This window comes from Anolis sagrei, chromosome 3 (genome assembly GCF_037176765.1).
Source record: "Anolis sagrei isolate rAnoSag1 chromosome 3, rAnoSag1.mat, whole genome shotgun sequence".
NCBI lineage: Eukaryota > Metazoa > Chordata > Lepidosauria > Squamata > Dactyloidae > Anolis > Anolis sagrei.
The window spans coordinates 9,747,542-9,766,120 of record NC_090023.1 but is presented as its reverse complement, the minus strand read 5'-3'; the positions used below and the strand labels follow the sequence as shown (position 1 = coordinate 9,766,120).

General features: G+C 39.4%; 1 protein-coding gene across 1 annotated transcript in view; it reads left to right on the top strand.

The window, feature by feature from the left end:
- Window positions 1-15,827: 15,827 nt before the first annotated feature.
- Window positions 15,828-18,579, top strand: part of PAK1 (p21 (RAC1) activated kinase 1) — a 133,834-nt gene continuing 131,082 nt past the window's right edge. The window contains exon 1 of the mRNA XM_067466475.1: window positions 15,828-15,971. The gene's annotated coding sequence lies outside the window, so the exon portion shown is untranslated. The remainder of the gene's footprint in view (window positions 15,972-18,579) is intronic.

Sequence of the window (18,579 nt, the reverse complement as noted above, 5' to 3'; positions counted from 1 at the left end):
CTCCCAACCCAATTATATGCCTGTGAAACGTGGACTGTCTACAGACATCATATTCAACTCCTGGAATGATTCCATCAGCGTTGCCTCTGAAAAATCTGCAAATCGCTTGGGAAGACAGGTGAACATATGTCAGCGTGCTGGAAGAAGCAAAGACCACTAACATTGAAGCAATGCTCCTATGCCATCAACTCCGCTGTACTGGCCACATTGTCCAGATTCCAAATCATCATCTCCCAAAGCAGTTACTCTACTCGCAACTCAAAAATAGAAAATGGAATGTTGGTGGACAAGAAAAGAGATTTAAAGACAGGCTTAAAGCTAATCTTAAAAATTGTAGCATAGACACTGAGAACTGGGAAGCCCTGGCCCTTGAGTGCTCTCACTGGAGGTCAGCTGTGACCAGCAGTGCTGCAGAATTCAAAGAGACATGAATGGGGGGCGAAAGGGAGAAACGTGCCAAAAGTAAGGTGCGTCAAGCCAATCCTGACCAGGACCGCCTTCCACCTGGAAACCGATGTGGAAGAACATGCATCTCAAGAATAGGGCTCCACAGTTACATAACTATCCACCGCCAAAACACTACACTTAGAAGGCCATCATACTTGGACAACAAGGGATCACCTAAGTACGTAAGTACTCCCCTTTAACTGGCCTAGCACACTGCTATGAATTTCTGGGAGATGTAGTTTTACAACATCTTTCACCTCTGCCAAAAATTGCAGGTGCCTCACTGAATTACAGGTCCAGCATTCCATAGCATTAAGCCATAGCAGTGGTTTCAAATTGCATTCATTTTACAGTGTAGATTCAACTTGATATATCATAGAATCATAGAATCAAAGAGTTGGAAGAGACCTCCTGGGCCATCCAGTCCAACCCCATTCTGCCAAGAAGCAGGAATATTGCATTCAAAGCACCCCTGACAGATGGCCATTCAGCCTCTGTTTAAAAGCTTCCAAAGAAGGAGCCTCCACCACACTCCAGGGCAGAGAGTTCCACTGCTGAACGGCTCTCACAGTCAGGAAGTTCTTCCTCATGTTCAGATGGAATCTCCTCTCTTGTAGTTTGAAGCCATTGTTTCGTGTCCTAGTCTCCAGGGAAGGAGAAAGGAAGCTTGCTCCCTCCTCCCTATGACATCCCTTCACATCTTGATCCATGTCTCCTCTCTGCTTTCTCTTCTGCAGGCTAAACATGCCCAGCTCTTTAAGCCATTCCTCATAGACCTTGTTCTCCATACCTTTGATCATTTGAGTCGCTTTCCATTGTTCTGCATCCTAATCTCCAGGGAAGTAGAAAACAAGCTTGCTCCCTCCTCCCTGTGGCTTCCTCTCGCATATTTATACATGGCTATCATATCCTCTCTCAGCCTTCTCTTCTTCAGGCTAAACATGCCCAGCTCCTTAAGCCGCTCCTCATAGGGCTTGTTCTCCAAACCCAGCTTGTCAATATCTCTCTTGAATTGTGCCCAGAATTGGACACAATATTCCAGGTCACTCCTATTAATGTTGGGAGTGGTTCTGAACTGCACCCAGTTCTGTAAAAGCTGAGGAGGATTACTCAGACCACTTTTTTCTACAACTGTATTCAAAGCAGACACTATTTGCCTTTCGAAGATTGCATTTGATCCACCAACTCTGCAACTGGATATGCCTGAGAACAGAAGAACTGGAGCGCGGGAGACAAAGCGGCTCAGCGTCCAGTAAAAAGGAGCGCTATTTTGCGCATTGCTGAAACTAAACTCTAATTGTCCATTTCTCTCTTGTATTTAATTTCACAGGCTAAACCCTGACTGTGAGTATTGAAAAGATGGGACCATCTTATGAACTGAAAAAATCCTTTTTCCATACATTTTAACATTTCAAACAAACATTTATGCTTACAATATATACAACATATAATAGTACAACAATAAATTATAGAGAACAGCATAACAAATACAACAATAAAACTCATAAAGCAAACCAATAAACATTACAAGCAATAACAATAAAACATTAAAAGCAATACATCATAACACAATTAAAGGGTTTATATATCTGTGGAATGACCATGGTGAGACAAAGGACTCTTGTCTGCTGGAGCTAGGTGTGAATGTTTCAATTGACCACCTTGATTAGCATACAATGGGCTGACTGTGCCTGGAGCAAACTTTTGTTGAGAGGTTATTAGATGTCCCTGCCTGCTACCAGTATTAAAAAAACTCTAAAATTGCAACAGCACAACAACAGAGAGGAAGCAGGCAGGGACATCTGTATGCTAATCAAGGTGGTCAGTTGAAACATTCACACCTAGCTCCAGCAGACAGGAGTCCTTTGTCCCACCCTGGTCATTCAGATATGTTGTCATGTTCATGCCTCCTGGGGCTAGTTTATCCCTTGGCAGCTAATCACAGATATATAAACCCATTTTCCTAGTTCTAACAGACCTCACTACCTCTGAGGATGCTTGCCATAGATGCAGGCGAAACGTCAGGAGAGAATGCCTCTAGAACATGGCCATACAGCCCGAAAAAACCTACAACAACCCATTTTAAGTAATTTATTGTTTTATTATGTTGACTCTTTGCATTGTGAAGGCATTGACTATATGCACTAAAGTTGATGTATGACTCTGGGGGAAAAAAAGGTTTGAATCCCTGAAAACTCACTGGGAGACCTTGAGTGGGTCACACACTCTCAGCCCCAGAAAACCCAATAATATACAAGTATTGAGGACACACAGCAGCAAAGTCTCTTCAAAGAGAGGTCTTTATCTCTGTGGCTTCAATGTGAATCAGCAACACAACAAAGAGCAGGTTAAAGAGCCTATTGAATGAAAATACATTTGAATTGCGTTGACAAGGTATGATTTCATCCGTGTGTCAGTCTCTCCCTTGATGCAGATTGCTACTATCTCATGCCATTGTCATGTTCATGCCTCCTGGGGCTAGTTCATCCCTTGGCAGCTAATCTTCTGCCAATGAAACATTCAAATTAATGAAAAATAATTAAGGCATTTTGGAAAAAAAATAACAAGTGGGAAACCCTAATCTTTCCTCTCTTTTCCCAATGTGCAGATGATCAGGTTTCATTGTTTTGGAGGTATGGTTCAGATAGACAGATACATTGATGAATCTCTTCTATTATTGCGAACTGAGCAACAATGGCCCCAAGATACTATTTTTGCCATCGTTAGAAGAGACTGCCACTTGGAATTTTCTGCCTCAGGTACCAAACTCTCTGGAAGCCAGCGCAGCTTGAAATACCACGGCCCAGTTGCGGAAAACAGAGGCTGCCTCTGTCTCTCCAAGCAAATGAGAAGTGCAAAATGCCACATCGGAGCTCAGGAGCCGTCTTTGGGCTGGGCGTGAAAGGAAAGCTGGATGTGGCTTCCTGAAGTAGGATGCCGCTCGGAATATCACCGAAAAGGGAAGGGAAGAGAACAAAGGAGGACACCAATTTGCATGAAAATGTAGGGTGGCATTCCTGCATTTGTCAGCATAATTCCCATATGCGCAACCAACCTCATCACTGCTAGAGAGAAAGAAGATGCATCTACACTGTGGAATTAATGCAGATTGATCAAGTGGGGTCAAATTGCACTAAGAGAGAATCAGAGGCGGCCCTAGGTAATTTTCAACGGTAAGCAAACAGTATTTTGGCACCCCCCCCCCCCCCAACCAATCATTGATATATATTTTCTGTTCGTCGTGGGAGTTCTGTGTGCCATATTTGGTTCAGTTCCCTCATTGGTGGAGTTCAGAATGCTCTTGGATTGTAGGTGAACTATACATCCCAGTAACTACAACTCGCATATGTCAAGGTCTATTTTCCCCCAAGAACACCTCAAGAGTAACCCTGGGCAAAATCAACTATACTGCAAGTATTGTCGAAGGCTTTCATGGCTGGAATCACTAGGTTCTTGTGGGTTTTTTCGGGCTATAGAGCCATGTTCTAGAGGCATTTCTCCTGACGTTTCGCCTGCATCTATGGCAAGCATCCTCAGAGGTTGAGAAGGTCACTGCAAGTGCTTACTTTGCGTAATGGCTGAGCCGCCCCTGGAAAGAATTCATCCTCACCTATTTCTAACAATCCAGGTGGAGCAAGCCTTAAAAATTGGGTCAGATACACAACCTTAGGAATCCTCAGAGGCGCAGTGGGTTAAAGTACTGAGCTGCTAAACTTGTTGACTGAAAGGTTGCAGGTTCGAATCTGGGGAGCAGCATAAGCTTCCGCTGTCAACCCCAGCTTCTGCCAACCTAGCAGTTCGAAAACATGCAAATGTGAGTAGATCAATAGGGTACCACTCCGGTGGAAAGGTAACGGTGCTCCATGCAGTCATGCTGGCCACATGACCTTAAAGGTGTCTACGGACAACACTGGCTCTTTGGCTTAGAAATGGATATGAGCACCACACCCCAGAGACGGACACAACTGGACTTAATGTCAGGAGAAAACCTTTACCTTTACTATATATGTATACAATCTATTTCTAAGAGTCTTTATATATAAAGACTTCCCTCATGGCCTTCCGCAAGGGCCTGAAAACCTGGCTCTTCGAAAAGGCCTTCAACTAAGTGCTATGTTTTTTGGAATGACCACCGGAATGGACTATGACTATGAGATTGATTATGACCCAAACTAGACGAAGCGGATTTTTAGATGTTGTGTTATGGTCTTGATCTATTGTAAATTGTTGTCTCTCTATGTTCTGTACACCGCCACGAGTCGCCCTTGGGCTGAGAGTGGCGGTTAACAAGTGCAAATAATAAATAAATAAATAAATAATAATAAAGGGTGCATCTATACTGTTTAATACCATTTTAACTGCCAACTCCAAGTGGCCAGATACTGGTCAAAGGACATTTAATCAACTAGCAGTTCAAATACATGCAAATGTGAGTAGATCAATAGGTACTGCTCCGGTGGGAAGGTAACAGTGCTCCATGCAATCATGCCGGCCGCATGACCTTGGAGGTGCCTACAGACAACGCTGGCTCTTTGGCTTAGAAATGGAGATAAGCACCACACCCCAGAGTCGGACACAACTGGACTTTACCTTTACCTTTTACACAACCTCTGAGGATGTGGAACTCTGCCCCGGAGTGTGGTAGAGGCTCCTTCTTTGGAAGCCTTTAACAGAGTCTGGATGGCCATCTGTCAGGGGTGATCTGAATGCAACATTCCTGCTTCTTGGCAGAATGGGGTTGGACTGGATGGCCCATGAGGTCTCTTCCAACTCTGATTCTATCATTCTAGAAGGTAACGGCGCTCCATGCAGTCATGCCAGCTGCATGAACTTGGAGGTGTCTATGGACGACGCTGGCTCTTCAGCTTAGAAATGGAGATGAGCACCACACCCCAGAGTCGGACACGGCTGGACTTAATGTCAGGGGACTACCTTTACCTTTTACACAACCTCTGAGGATGTGGAACTCTCTGCCCCGGAGTGTGGTGGAGGCTCCTTCTTTGGAGGCTTTTAAGCAGAGGCTGGATGGCCATCTGTCAGGGGTAATTTGAATGCAATATTCCTGCTTCTTGGCAGGGGGTTGGACTGGATGGCCCATGAGGTCTCTTCCAACTCTTTGATTCTATGATGCCTGCCATAGATGCAGGTGAAACATCAGGAGAGTATGCTTCTACAACAACCCAGTGGGTCAGATACAATTTGGACACTTTTCTTCCTTTTCTCCTATCACTAATTTGTTGTTGCGGTGCGGTAAAGAAATAATCAGACTGGTTACATGTGTGTGTGGTGGTGGTGGTGGTGGTGAGTTGTAGCACAAGAAGATAGAATCATAGACTTGGAAGAGACCTCAAGATCCATCCAGTCCAACCCTTCTGTCAGGAAGGAAGACACGATCATAGCCCTGCCGACAGATGTGTCAGAAATATTAAAAATTAACTGGGTATTTTTGATTACCAAAGTATAAATAATAATAAAACTTTATTTGTACCCTGTTACCATCTCCCCAAGGGATTCCTGTGCGGCTTACATGAGGCCAAAACCACAGTACATCAATAAACAAAAGCAATAACAAAACAATCAAAGCAATACAATTAATATAAATCACCTAACAAAACATAAACAATAAATCAACAGTAACACACAAGCATTTAAAACTAATGGCTGGGCCAAATGTAATCAATTAAAATTAAAAATAATGCTGGACATGGACAAGGTAGAATACAACTGGGGTAGAATTTTCAAGGAGAGATGAAGGAACGGAATCAATCCCAAATCAATGGCGAAGTGCATTTTGAGGGCATATTGCTGAGGGTTTTCCTTATTCTGGGAAGGCACACTGGAACAACCATGTTTTCAAGCTACTCCTAAAGACTGCCAGAGTAGGGGCATGTCTGATGTCCTTTGGAAGTGAGTTCCAGAGTCAGGGGGCCACCACCGAGAAGGCCCTCTCCCTCATCTCCACCAATCGCGCCTGCGAAGGAGGTGGAAGCGCGAGCAGGACCTCTCCAGATGATCGAAGAGATCATGTGGGTTTGTACACAGAAATGTAGGTGAACTATAACTCCAAAACTCAAGGTCAATGCCCAACAAACCCTTCCAGTGTTTTCTGTTGGTCATGGGAGTTCTGTGTGCCAAGTTTGGTTCAGTTCCATCCTTAGTGGAGTTCAGAATGCTCTTTGATTATAGGTGAACTATAAATCCCAGTAACTACAACTTCCAAATGACAAAATCAATTTCTTTGAGTGAAGGACATACATTGGGTTGTTAGGTGTCTTGTGTCCAAATTTGGTGTTAATTCATCCAGTGGTTTTTGAGTTCTGTTAATCCCACAAACTAACATTACATTTTTATTTATATAGATTACTAGATGTCCCCTGCCACGCGTTGCTGTGGCCCAGTCTGTTGATCTGGAAAATAAAGTAATGAGAAAGTGTTGGTTTCTAATATATGTAATGTCTTTATGCTTGTGGGTAAACAGTATTCCTTGCTGTTTTGTTGTCAGTGTTGATGTGGAGATTGTCTGGTTTACCTACTCTGGAACATGCAACATATAATTGTCCTTCTTTTGGGGTCCCTTTCAAACCTATGATACTATATCTCTCTGTGTGTGAATAATATCTATCTATCTATCTATCTATCTATCTATCTATCTATCTATCTATCTATCTATCTATCTATCCATGGCTGGATGGCTCTTTGTCAGGAGGACTTTGTTTACGTTTTCTTGTCCTGGTGAAGGGAGTTGGATTGGATGGCCTTAAGTATTTTCTGTTGGTCATGGGGGTTCTGTATGGGACGTTTGCCCCAATTCTGTCGTTGGTGGGGTTCAGAATGCTCTTTGATTGTAGGTGAACTGTGAATCCCAGTGACTACAACTCCTAAATGTCAAGGTCTATTTTCCCCAAACTCCATCTGTGTTCATATTTGGGTGTGTTGAGTATTCGTGCCAAGTTTGGTCGAGATCCATCATTGTTTGAGTCCACAGTGCTCTCTGGATGTAGGGGAACTACAACTCCCAAACTCAAGGTCAATGCTCACCAAACCCTTCCAGTATTTTCTGTTGGTCATGGGAGTTCTGTGTGCCAAGTTTGGTTCAATTCCATCATTGATGGAGTTCAGAATGCTCTTTGATTGTAGGTAAACTATAAATCCCAGCAACTACATTTCCCAAATGACAAAATCATAATTTTTTTGAGTGCTGGTCACTCCTTGTGTTGTGAGACACTTTGTTGCCAAATTTGGTGTGATTTCGTTCATTGGTTCTTTTGTATTTAAGGAACTCATTATGCACAGAGTATTTTTATATATATAGATTATTATGATATTTTCTTTTTCTGGCAAGGGAGTGTGTGGGCTGATAAAACGTGAATTCTCATTTCGTCACAAATACTTCTTGCGCAATGACCTAAAACACATACATAGGCATGGCAATTGAATTCATAAGATATATTACATTCAGAACCCATTTTTGCTTGAAAAATCCTCAGACTAAAGAACAGTCGGGATGCCGATTACAGCATCGAAACCTCTTTCGCCCTTGTTCATGCTTCCTTTAACAGACAAGTAGCCTCTTTTGTTATTGTCCAGCTGGGAAAAGTGCTGGGGATTAGCGGCTGAGCTTTCCAGTGATTCGCAGAACCTTTACTGCTAATAATGGAAACTCTCCAAAGAGCCCGCTTCAAACCATCATCAACAGCAGCCACAACAGAGAACGGGTGCCTCATCATAGTCATTTCCCTAATTCCTCTGAAATAAAATAGTGTTATTATATATATGGTTCCCAGTCATATTCCTAGTGGGGGGAAAAGAAAAGGAGAGTGAGTAACAACTGTTAAACCCTGGGGAGCAGAGGTGGGTGGAAAAACTTGGCAGCTCAACCAGAGCGCTAATTCTTCACAAATTTGCCAGTTTCAGACCCCGGGGAGCATTTTAATGGCTGCACAGTATCCAAGATTTTAACCGTATCTTCTACACAATGTGTATGTTCGTAATGTTCATCCTTCAACCCGTGGGTTTCCTGTGGCCTTGTTTAAAGACAACTTTGCAAACTAATGGGTTTATGGGAAGAAGGATCTGTCTTCCCACAAGACCAAATGAGAGGAAAAATAGAGATAATGTGAATGCCTTCTCCCCATCTTATATTCTTCTCCCCATCTTCTCCCTATCTTACTCCCAAAGCAGTTACTATATCCCCAACTCAAGAATGAGAAACATAATGTTGATGGACAAGAAAAGAGATTTAGAGGTGGGCTCGGAGGCGGCCCTAGGTAATTTTCAACGATAAGCAAACAGTATCCCCCCCCCCCCCCCCCCCAACCAATCACTGATATATATATTCTGTTTGTCGTGGGAGTTCTGTGTGCCGTATTTGGTTCAATTCCATCATTGGTGGAGTTCAGAATCTTCTTTGATTGTAGGTGAACTATACGTCTCAGTAACTACAACCCCCAAGAGTGCCTCAAGAGCGTCCCTGGGAGGATGCCTGCCATAGTTGCAGGCGAAACGTCAGGAGAAATGCCTCTAGAACATGGCCATATAGCCCGAAAAAACCCACAAGAACTGAGGAAAATCAACTATACTGCAAATGCTTACTTTGTGTAATGGGTTGAGTCACCCCTGGGTGGGTTTAAAGCCTTAAAAATTGTGGCATAGACACCGAGAACTGGTGTCTATGCCAGAAGCCCTGGTCCTTGAGTGCTCTAAATGGAGGTCAGCTGTGACCAGAAGTGCTGCAGAATTCGAAGAGGAGGGCGAAAGGGAGAAACATGCCAAGAGGAAGGCACATCAAGCCAACCCTGACTGGGACTGCCTTCTACTACGGGAGAACATGCAGATCAAGAATAGGGCTCCAGTGCCACTTATGGACCCACCACCAAGACACTACACTTGGAGGACCATTATCCTCGGACTACGAGGGATTGCCTAAGTATTTAAATATCTTATATTTGGCTTTATCTACTACTACAGGCTTCAGCTTTGCCCACTAACAGCACAGACACACAACGAAGATTTTTGTATGCCACTCTGAAATCTTTGAATTATTCATATCTTGACACATAAATATAATAAATATATCTAGACACACAGATATAAATACAACCCTTGGATAGATGTACAGTCAACCCTCTACATTTGCTGTGGTTAGGGGCACACAAAGGTGAAAATTTTTAACGAGAACGAACACCTTCCTAGGAATCTCACGGTTCTCTAGTACGAGGACTCTTGTATTGTCTATGCCATGGTCACCTTCCACCAGAGTTTTAGCAAAGGATTGCACTGGAGGACCTACAGAAATTGACCACAGAATAATGCTGGTGGAGAACCTAGAGAAATTGACCACAGAATAATGCTGGAGTAACTACAAAAGTGCCTAGAGAGAAAACTTATTTAAGCATCTCTAGTTCTCCATCATGACTCTATTTTTAGTTGTCCAAAAAACATCTACACTCCCTTAAAATATATTTAAATCATGCGCTCAAGAGGAAGGTGCATCAAGCCAAACATGACCGGGACCTCCTTCAACCTGGAAATCAATGCTCTCACTGCGGGAGAACATGCAGATCAAGAATTGGGCTCCACAGTCACCTATGGACCCACAGCCAGTATACCCATCTTGGAAGACAATCCTACTCAGACAATGGGGGATCGCTTAAGTAAAGTAAATAAGTTCCTGCTGCACATCTTCACTACACATCTTCACTACAGGCTTCTTAAAGCACACTGCTTCTAAAAATGGAATCTGAGTCCTGAACAAGCCCAGCTCTAATCGCATGGTCTGCAGCCCCTCCCATGACAAAGAGATTAAAGAAAACTGCAAACCAATACACACATATACAATGTTGTTGTTGTTCATTCGTTCAGTCGTCTCCGACTCTTCGTGACCTCGTGGACCAGCCCACGCCAGAGCTCCCTGTCGGCCGTCACCACCCCCAGCTCCTTCAAGGTCAGTCCAGTCGCTTCAAGGATGCCATCCATCCATCTTGCCCTAGGTCGGCCCCTTTTCCTTTTGCCTTCCACTTTCCCCAGCATAATTGTTTTCTCTAGGCTTTGCTGTCTCCTCATGATGTGGCCAAAGTACTTCAACTTTGTCTCTAGTATCCTTCCTTCCAGTGAGCAGCCGGGCTTTATTTCCTGGAGGATGGACTGGTTGGATCTTCTCGCAGTCCAAGGCACTCTCAGCACTTTCCTCCAGCACCACAGCTCAAAAGCATCGATCTTCCTTCGCTCAGCCTTCCCTAAGGTCCAGCTCTCACATCCGTAGGTTACTACAGGGAATACCATGGCTTGGACTAGGCGGATCTTTGTTGCCAGACTGATGTCTCTACTCTTTACTATTTTATCGAGACTGGACATTGCTCTCCTCCCAAGAAGTAAGCGTCTTCTGATTTCCTGGCCACAGTCTGCATCTGCAGTAATCTTTGCACCTAGAAATACAAAGTCTGTCACGGCCTCCACATTTTCTCCCTCTATTTTCCAGTTGTCAATCATATACAATACAGCAAGCAATTATATACATAACAAATAACCAGTGGAGGCTTGATAAGGTTGCTATTTCCAACATCTATAGCCAACCTCCAGTGGCTCCCAATCCGCTCCGATCTTAACTCCCAAGATCGGAGTGGATTTGGTGCCTTTAGGTTACCAAGACACCATTTCTGGAAAACTGTTATGGCATCAATGCAGAAGTGTTGTATAAATGACCTTCAGACTATTTGGTATTTAGATTCCACTGCTATTGTCAAGAAATCTCCTTATGCAAGTATATGCTATGAGGGTTGAATGAAAAGTAATGCCTCCACCTTCATTACTTGGGTTTGGATGGGAATATTTTAATAAATCAAACGTAAAAATAATCCTTAGAATGTGCTCTTTAACTACCACTATTCACTTTTCCACATAATCACCAGACAATCGGATACATTTCTGCCAACAATGAACAAGTTTTCTGAAACCGTCACAGAAGTCGACACTCTGTTTCCGCAACCCATCCTGCACAGATCTTCCGATATCCAAGCAAAGCAATAATGTGACCCACACGTTCTTGTGAAATGCCGATTATGCATGAAATTTCTCTCTGAGTGATACAACAATCGTCCTGAATCAATCTGTCAACCTTTTGCTTGTGAAACTCGGTGGTTGCTGTCACAGGACATCCAACTCTTTGTTTGTCACGCAAGTCAGATGTTCCCACGTCAACATCTTTAAACTTACTCACCCAATGATGCACAGAACTCACATCAACACAATCACCATAAACAGCTTGTATTCTCTGATGAATCTCCTTTGGGGTGACACCTTTTGCTATCAAGAATTCAATGACGGCACTTTGCTTAAGACATATCTGTTTCGACAGGCCTTTGATCTTTGATATTGTTGTTTTTAAATTGTTTTTAAATTGTGTTAGATTTTAGCCTGTTCTTGAAAGCTGCGCCGAGCCCCAGGGGAGTGGCGGCATATAAGTTTGAATAAATAAATAAAGTCCATTGACTGACCATCTGCGCAGGGTTCCACACTTTAACAACACAACCGTTCAATGCTAAGGCTTTCCATCAAAATGGAACTGTAGAACTAGCCAGTACCTGCCGCATACCAGTACAGCCATCTGTTGAGGAGTTACGAAGGTGGAGGCATTACTTTTCATTCAACCCTCGTAATACAAATACTCCAAAATCCCCCGTGCATATATTTCCGCAATCTAAAAACCTTCTTCTCCTAAGCATTTCAGATAAGGGATACCCCACTTGCTAAAGGATTGCTAACAAGGATTCCTATTTTATCTGCCACATTCCTGTTTCTCCTCCTTCCCTTTTTTTGGTATTGGATCCCCAGGTGTCCCACCCCAAGACAAAAGCAGCTAATGAAATCCCAAGCTCTTGTCTGGCCTGCCATTGCCACCACATTCCTCTGTGTCAGTTTAGTTGCATAACCCCAGCGGAGGGGAGAACAGCCATTGAGGAAACAATGCCATGACCCCGGGGGGGGGGGGGGGGCTGTATTAGCAGGGAAAGCTGTCAGATGCTGTGAATCGCTGGGCTTAGGTGACAAATCAACATTCCCAGCAGGAGAGACAGATCGGTGGCCTCCTCCAACTTCTTCAAGGCTGGAAAGCAGCCACAAAAGGACTGCTCACAAATAAGAGTGGTGGAAGGGAATGGCATGGAGGAGGAAAGGCAAGAAGGTGGTGAGATGCTTCAGCACCAAAGGTGATCTCTTCCTGTCCCTTTCTAGCCAAAGATGATGATGATGATGATGATAGAATCATAGAATCAAAGAGTTGGAAGAGACCTCTTGGGCCATCCAGTCCAACCCCATTCTGCCAAGAAGCAGGAACATTGCATTCAAATCACCCCTGACAGATGGCCATCCAGCCTCTGTTTAAAAGCTTCCAAAGAAGGAGCCTCCACCACACTCTGGGGCAGAGAGTTCCACTGCTGAACGGCTCTCACAGTCAAGAAGTTCTTCCTCATGTTCAGATGGAATCTCCTCTCTTGTAGTTTGAAGCCATTGTTCCTTGTCTTAATCTCCATGGAAGCAGTAAACAAGCTTGCTCCCTCCTCCCTGTGGCTTCCTCTCACATATTTATACATGATGATAATGACAACAACAACAACAAATACACACCTAGTAAAGGTAAAGTTAAAGGTTTCCCCCTGACATTAAGTCTAGTTGTGTCCGACTCTGGGCGGTGGTGCTCATCTCCATTTTTAAGCCAAAGAGCCGGCATTGTCCGTAGACACCTCCAAGGTTATCTGGCCGGCATGACTGCATGGAGTGCTGTTACCTTCCTGCCGGAGCGGTATCTATTGATCTACTCACATCTGCCCTTGTGCTATGCTACTCTGCTGCTGAGTACGCAGGCCCAGTGTGGAACGAATCTCACCATGCTAAAACAGTTTGTGTGGCTCTTAATGAGACATGCCACATTATCACGGGGTGTCTGCGCCCTACACCACTGGAGAAATTATAAAGTTTAGTCAGTATTGAACCACTTGACATCTGTCAGTTAGTAGCAAGCACTAGTGAAAGGACCAAGGCAGTGACATCTCTAGCCCACCCCCTGTTTGGGTATCAGCCAGCATGCCAACAACTTAAATTAAGAAATAGTTTTCTAAGATCTACAGAGACACTCGCTGGAACACCTCAGCAAGTAAGAGTCCAAAAGTGGCAGGCTCAAACCCAGAACCTCAATCAATGGCTGATACTAAATGAGAGACACCCCCCTGGACAAACAGAAGACTGGGCAACCTGGAAGGTGCTGAACAGACTGAGCTCTGGCATCACGAGATGCAGAACCAACTTTAAGAAATGGGGTTACAAAGTGGAATCCACGACATGCGAGTGCAGAGAAGAGCAAACCACTGACCACCTGCTGCAATGCATCCTAAGCCGTGCTACATGCACAATGGAGGACCTCCTTGCGGTAACACCAGAGGCACTCCAAGTGGCCAGCTACTAGTCAAAGGACATTTAATACAATGCCAAGTTTGCAAACTTTGTGTTTTGTTTGTTTAATGCAATACAACTATTTGGTTCACTCCTGACACGATAAATAAAATACTCACATATGCATGTTTTCGAACTGCTAGGTTGGCAGAAGCTGGGGCTAAGAGAGGGAGTTCATGCTGATTCTCAGAGATAAGAGAGGCAGACTATGTTTAAGGCACCTTTTCTAGCCCCCTCCCCATGTGGGGTGAGCAGAGTGGATCCTCAAAAGGACTGCTCAGTCATGGATACAGCTGCTGAACTACTCAACTGCCTCGGACCTTGAGATAGAACGGAATGTTGGTGGACAGGAAAAGAGATTTAAAGACGGGCTCAGAGCCAACTTTAAAAACTCTGGCATAGACACTGAGAACTGGGAAGCCCTGGCCCTTGAGCACTCCAGCTGGAGGTCAGCTGTGACCAGCAGTGCTGCAGAATTTGAGGAGACACGAATGGAGGGCGAAAGAGGAAGACATGTCAAGCCAACCCCGACCGAGACTGCCTTCCACCTGGAAACAGTATGCCCTCCGTATCCACATAATCGTGGTTCCATTTATCCACACCTGATAGGCATTTCTCCCAGAAAAATAAATGTATTTTATTGTATGCGTTGAAAGCAGTGATAATAATGAAATGCATATAATATATAATATTATGTATTAAATTATATATTATGTTATTATATTATATATTATATTATATAATATATATATAATATATAATATAATATAGATTATATTACATATTATATTATATATTATATATATATTATATTATTATAATAATATATAATAATATATTATTATTTATATAATATATAAATAATACGTGCTTTTTTGGATTTATGTTTAAGCATTTCCCCCAGAAAAATAAATGTATTTTATTGTATGCGTTGAAAGCAGTGATAATAATGAAATGCATATAATATATAATATTATGTATTAAATTATATATTATGTTATTATATTATATATTATATTATATATTATATATATAATATATATAATATATTATAGATTATGTTACATATTATATTATATATTATATATATATTATATTATTATTATAATATATAATAATAATAATATATTATTTATATAATATATAAATAATACATGCTTTTTTGGATTTATGTTTAAGCATTTCCCCCAGAAAAATAAATGTATTTTATTGTATACATTAATAGCAGTGATAATAATGAAATGCATATAATATATAATAATATATATTATATTATATTACATATATATATATATATATATATATAATATAAATTATATTATATATTATATTATATATAATAATAATAATATATTATTTATATAATATATAAATAATACATGCTTTTTTGGATTTATGTTTAAGCATTCCCCCCAGAAAAATGAATGCATTTCATTTTGTTTATTGGCATTTATAAATTTGCAAAATTATAGTAATTTTTGCAATTCTATCAATGCAGTTCCCTTACAAAAGAAATGAATTTTAATATTTTATATACTTGTAAAGTATAAAAACCCTTTGACAATATTAAAAATACATTAATTATTTTGCAATGAGGTCTAGGCACTTGCCCAACAAACATGTATATTGGAGATAAGAAACATTAATTTACTTGATTTCCTAATAAAATACATAGTAAAAAAAAAGTATCAAAACTAGGAGGGACTGCCACTTCCTAAAGGCTTTGCAACATCTTACCTATTTTTTTTTGCAACATCTTACCTATTTACAAGGAGGGAAACAGAGAGGGGGAGTGGCATTGCAGGACACGCCTACCAGCCAATGAAAAGAGAGGGGGGCGTGGCCGAGAATGGGCGAGCCAATGGGAGAGGCGCGAGAGACCTGAGCAGAGCCGGCCTGGATGTGGGCGTGGCCAGATCTTAAGTGGGCGGGGCCAGGGAGCCTGGCTGGCTGCAGTGCAAGGAAGTGGGCGAGGCGAGCAAGCAGCAGAAAGCAGCACTTCTCCCTCTTTGCCTTTTTTGCCCATTGGAAACCCATAGAAGAAGCAGGAGAGCCTTTGCTCAGCCAGGAGAGCCAGGAAGGTGAGTGGGAACAGCATCCATCCATCCAGGCTCTTTCCCTGCCTTGTCTCTTTGTTCCTTTCTCCTCCTGATTCAAAAGTTTTCAGTGGATCCCTTGAATAGATCCCTTTTTTAAGTCACCATTGCTGGAATATATATATATATATATATATATATATTGTATTATTTCTATCTATGTATGCAAATTGAACTCATGCAAATTCATCAAAATATGTATTTTATTTTTATGCAAATTAAATCTATGCAAATTAAAGCCATGTGGATTCATTACAATTATTTTATTTTAATTTTTTTACTGCAAATTAAATGCAATTTTGTGAAAACTATTAAACCCTTTGTGCCATTAATATAGTTATGTATTTACTTTCTGTATTTTATTATTTATTAAAATAATAATATAATGATAATATAATATAATAATAATAATAACACAATATAATGATATATAATAATCATATTGTAATATAGTAATACTAATATGTCAATTATAATTACTACTGATAATATATAAGTATGTAAAAACTATTAAACCCTTTTTGTGTCATTAAATATAGTTAGGTATTTTACTTTCTTTATGCTGCCTTTATTGTATTATTTATTGAAATAATAATGTAATGTAATACAATATACTAGTAATAATAATAATACAATATAATGATATATAATAATAATATTGTAATATAGTAATACTAATATATTAGTTATAATTATGAGTGTGTAAAAACTATTAAACCCTTTGCACCATTAAATATAGTTGTGTATTTTACTTTCTTTATGCTGCCTTTATTTTATTATTTATTGAAATAATAATATGATGTAATACAATATACTAGTAATAATAATAATACAATATAATGATATATAATAATAATATTGTAATATAGTAATACTAATATGTCAATTATAATTACTACTGATAATATATAAGTATGTAAAAACTATTAAACCCTTTGTGCCATTAAATATAGTTATGTACTTTACTTTCTTCATACTGCCTTTATTATTTATTAAAATAATAATATGATGTAATGCAATATAATAGTAATAATAATACAGTATAAATATATATAATAATAATAATATTGTAATATAGTAATACTAATATATTAGTTATAATTATGAGTGTGTAAAAACTATTAAATCCTTTGCACCATTAATATAGTTATGTATTTTACTTTCTTTATGCTGCCTTTATTTTATTATTTATTAAAATAATAATATAATATAATAGTAATAATAATACAATATAATACAATATAATAATAATATTGTAAAAACTATTAAACCCTTTGTGCCATTAAATATAGTTGTGTATTTTACTTTCTTTATGCTGCCTTTATTTTATTATTTATTGAAATAATAATATGATGTAATACAATAGAATAGTAATAATAATAATAATACAGTATAATAATATATAATAATAATATTGTAATGTAGTAATACTAATATATTAGTTATAATTACTACTGGTAATATATAACCATAATTCATCAAAATATTTCATTTTCATGCAAATTAAATTCAAATTCATCAAAATATTTATTTTATTTTTATGCAAATTTACTAATGTATTAGTTATAATTACTACTGGTAATATATAACCAGTAATATATCTAATATATAATATATAATTCATCAAAATATTTATTTCATTTTTATTCAAATTTACTAATATATTAGTTATAATTACTACTGGTAATATATAACCAGTAATATATATATATAATATAATATATAATTCATCAAAATATTTATTTCATTTTCATGCAAATTAAATTCAAATTCATCAAAATATTTATTTAATTTTTATGCAAATTAAAGCCACGTGGATTCATTAAAATTATTTTGTTTTTAATGCAAATTAAATGCAATTTGAAAACATATAAAATATGAGTATGTAAAAACTATTAAACTCTTTGTACCATTAATACTGTTATTTATTTACTTTCTTTATGTCACCATTATTTTATAATTTTATAGATATTAATTTATTTATATCCTGCTTTATCTCTCCATACGGAGACTCAAAGCGGCTCACAATAAAAAAAATACAACTTAAAATACACAATAATAAAACCGTATATTATTATATGTATTGTTATATATTATCAGTGGTAATTATATTTAATATATTAGTAATACAATAACAATATATATAATGTAATATATATTATTATATATATTGTTATATATTATGAATAGTAATTATATTTAATATATTAGTAATACAATAATAATAATATAGAACACTAGCTGTCCCCTGCCATGTGTTGCTGTGGCCCAGTCTGTTGATCTGGGAAATAAAGTAATGAGAAAGTGTTGGTTTCTAATATATGTAATTCCTTTATGCTTGTGAGTAAACAGTATTTCTTGTTGTTTCTTTGTCAGTGTTGATGTGGAGAGTGTCTGGTTTGCCTACTCTGGAACATGCAACATATCATTGTCCTTCTTTAAGGGTCCCTTTCAAATCTATGATACTATATCTCTCTGTTTGTGAATCATTATCTATCTATCTATCTATCTATATCAATGGCTGGATGGCTCTTTCATGCCCTGATGAAGGGAGTTGGATTGGATGGCCTTAAGTATTTTCTGTTGGCTGTGG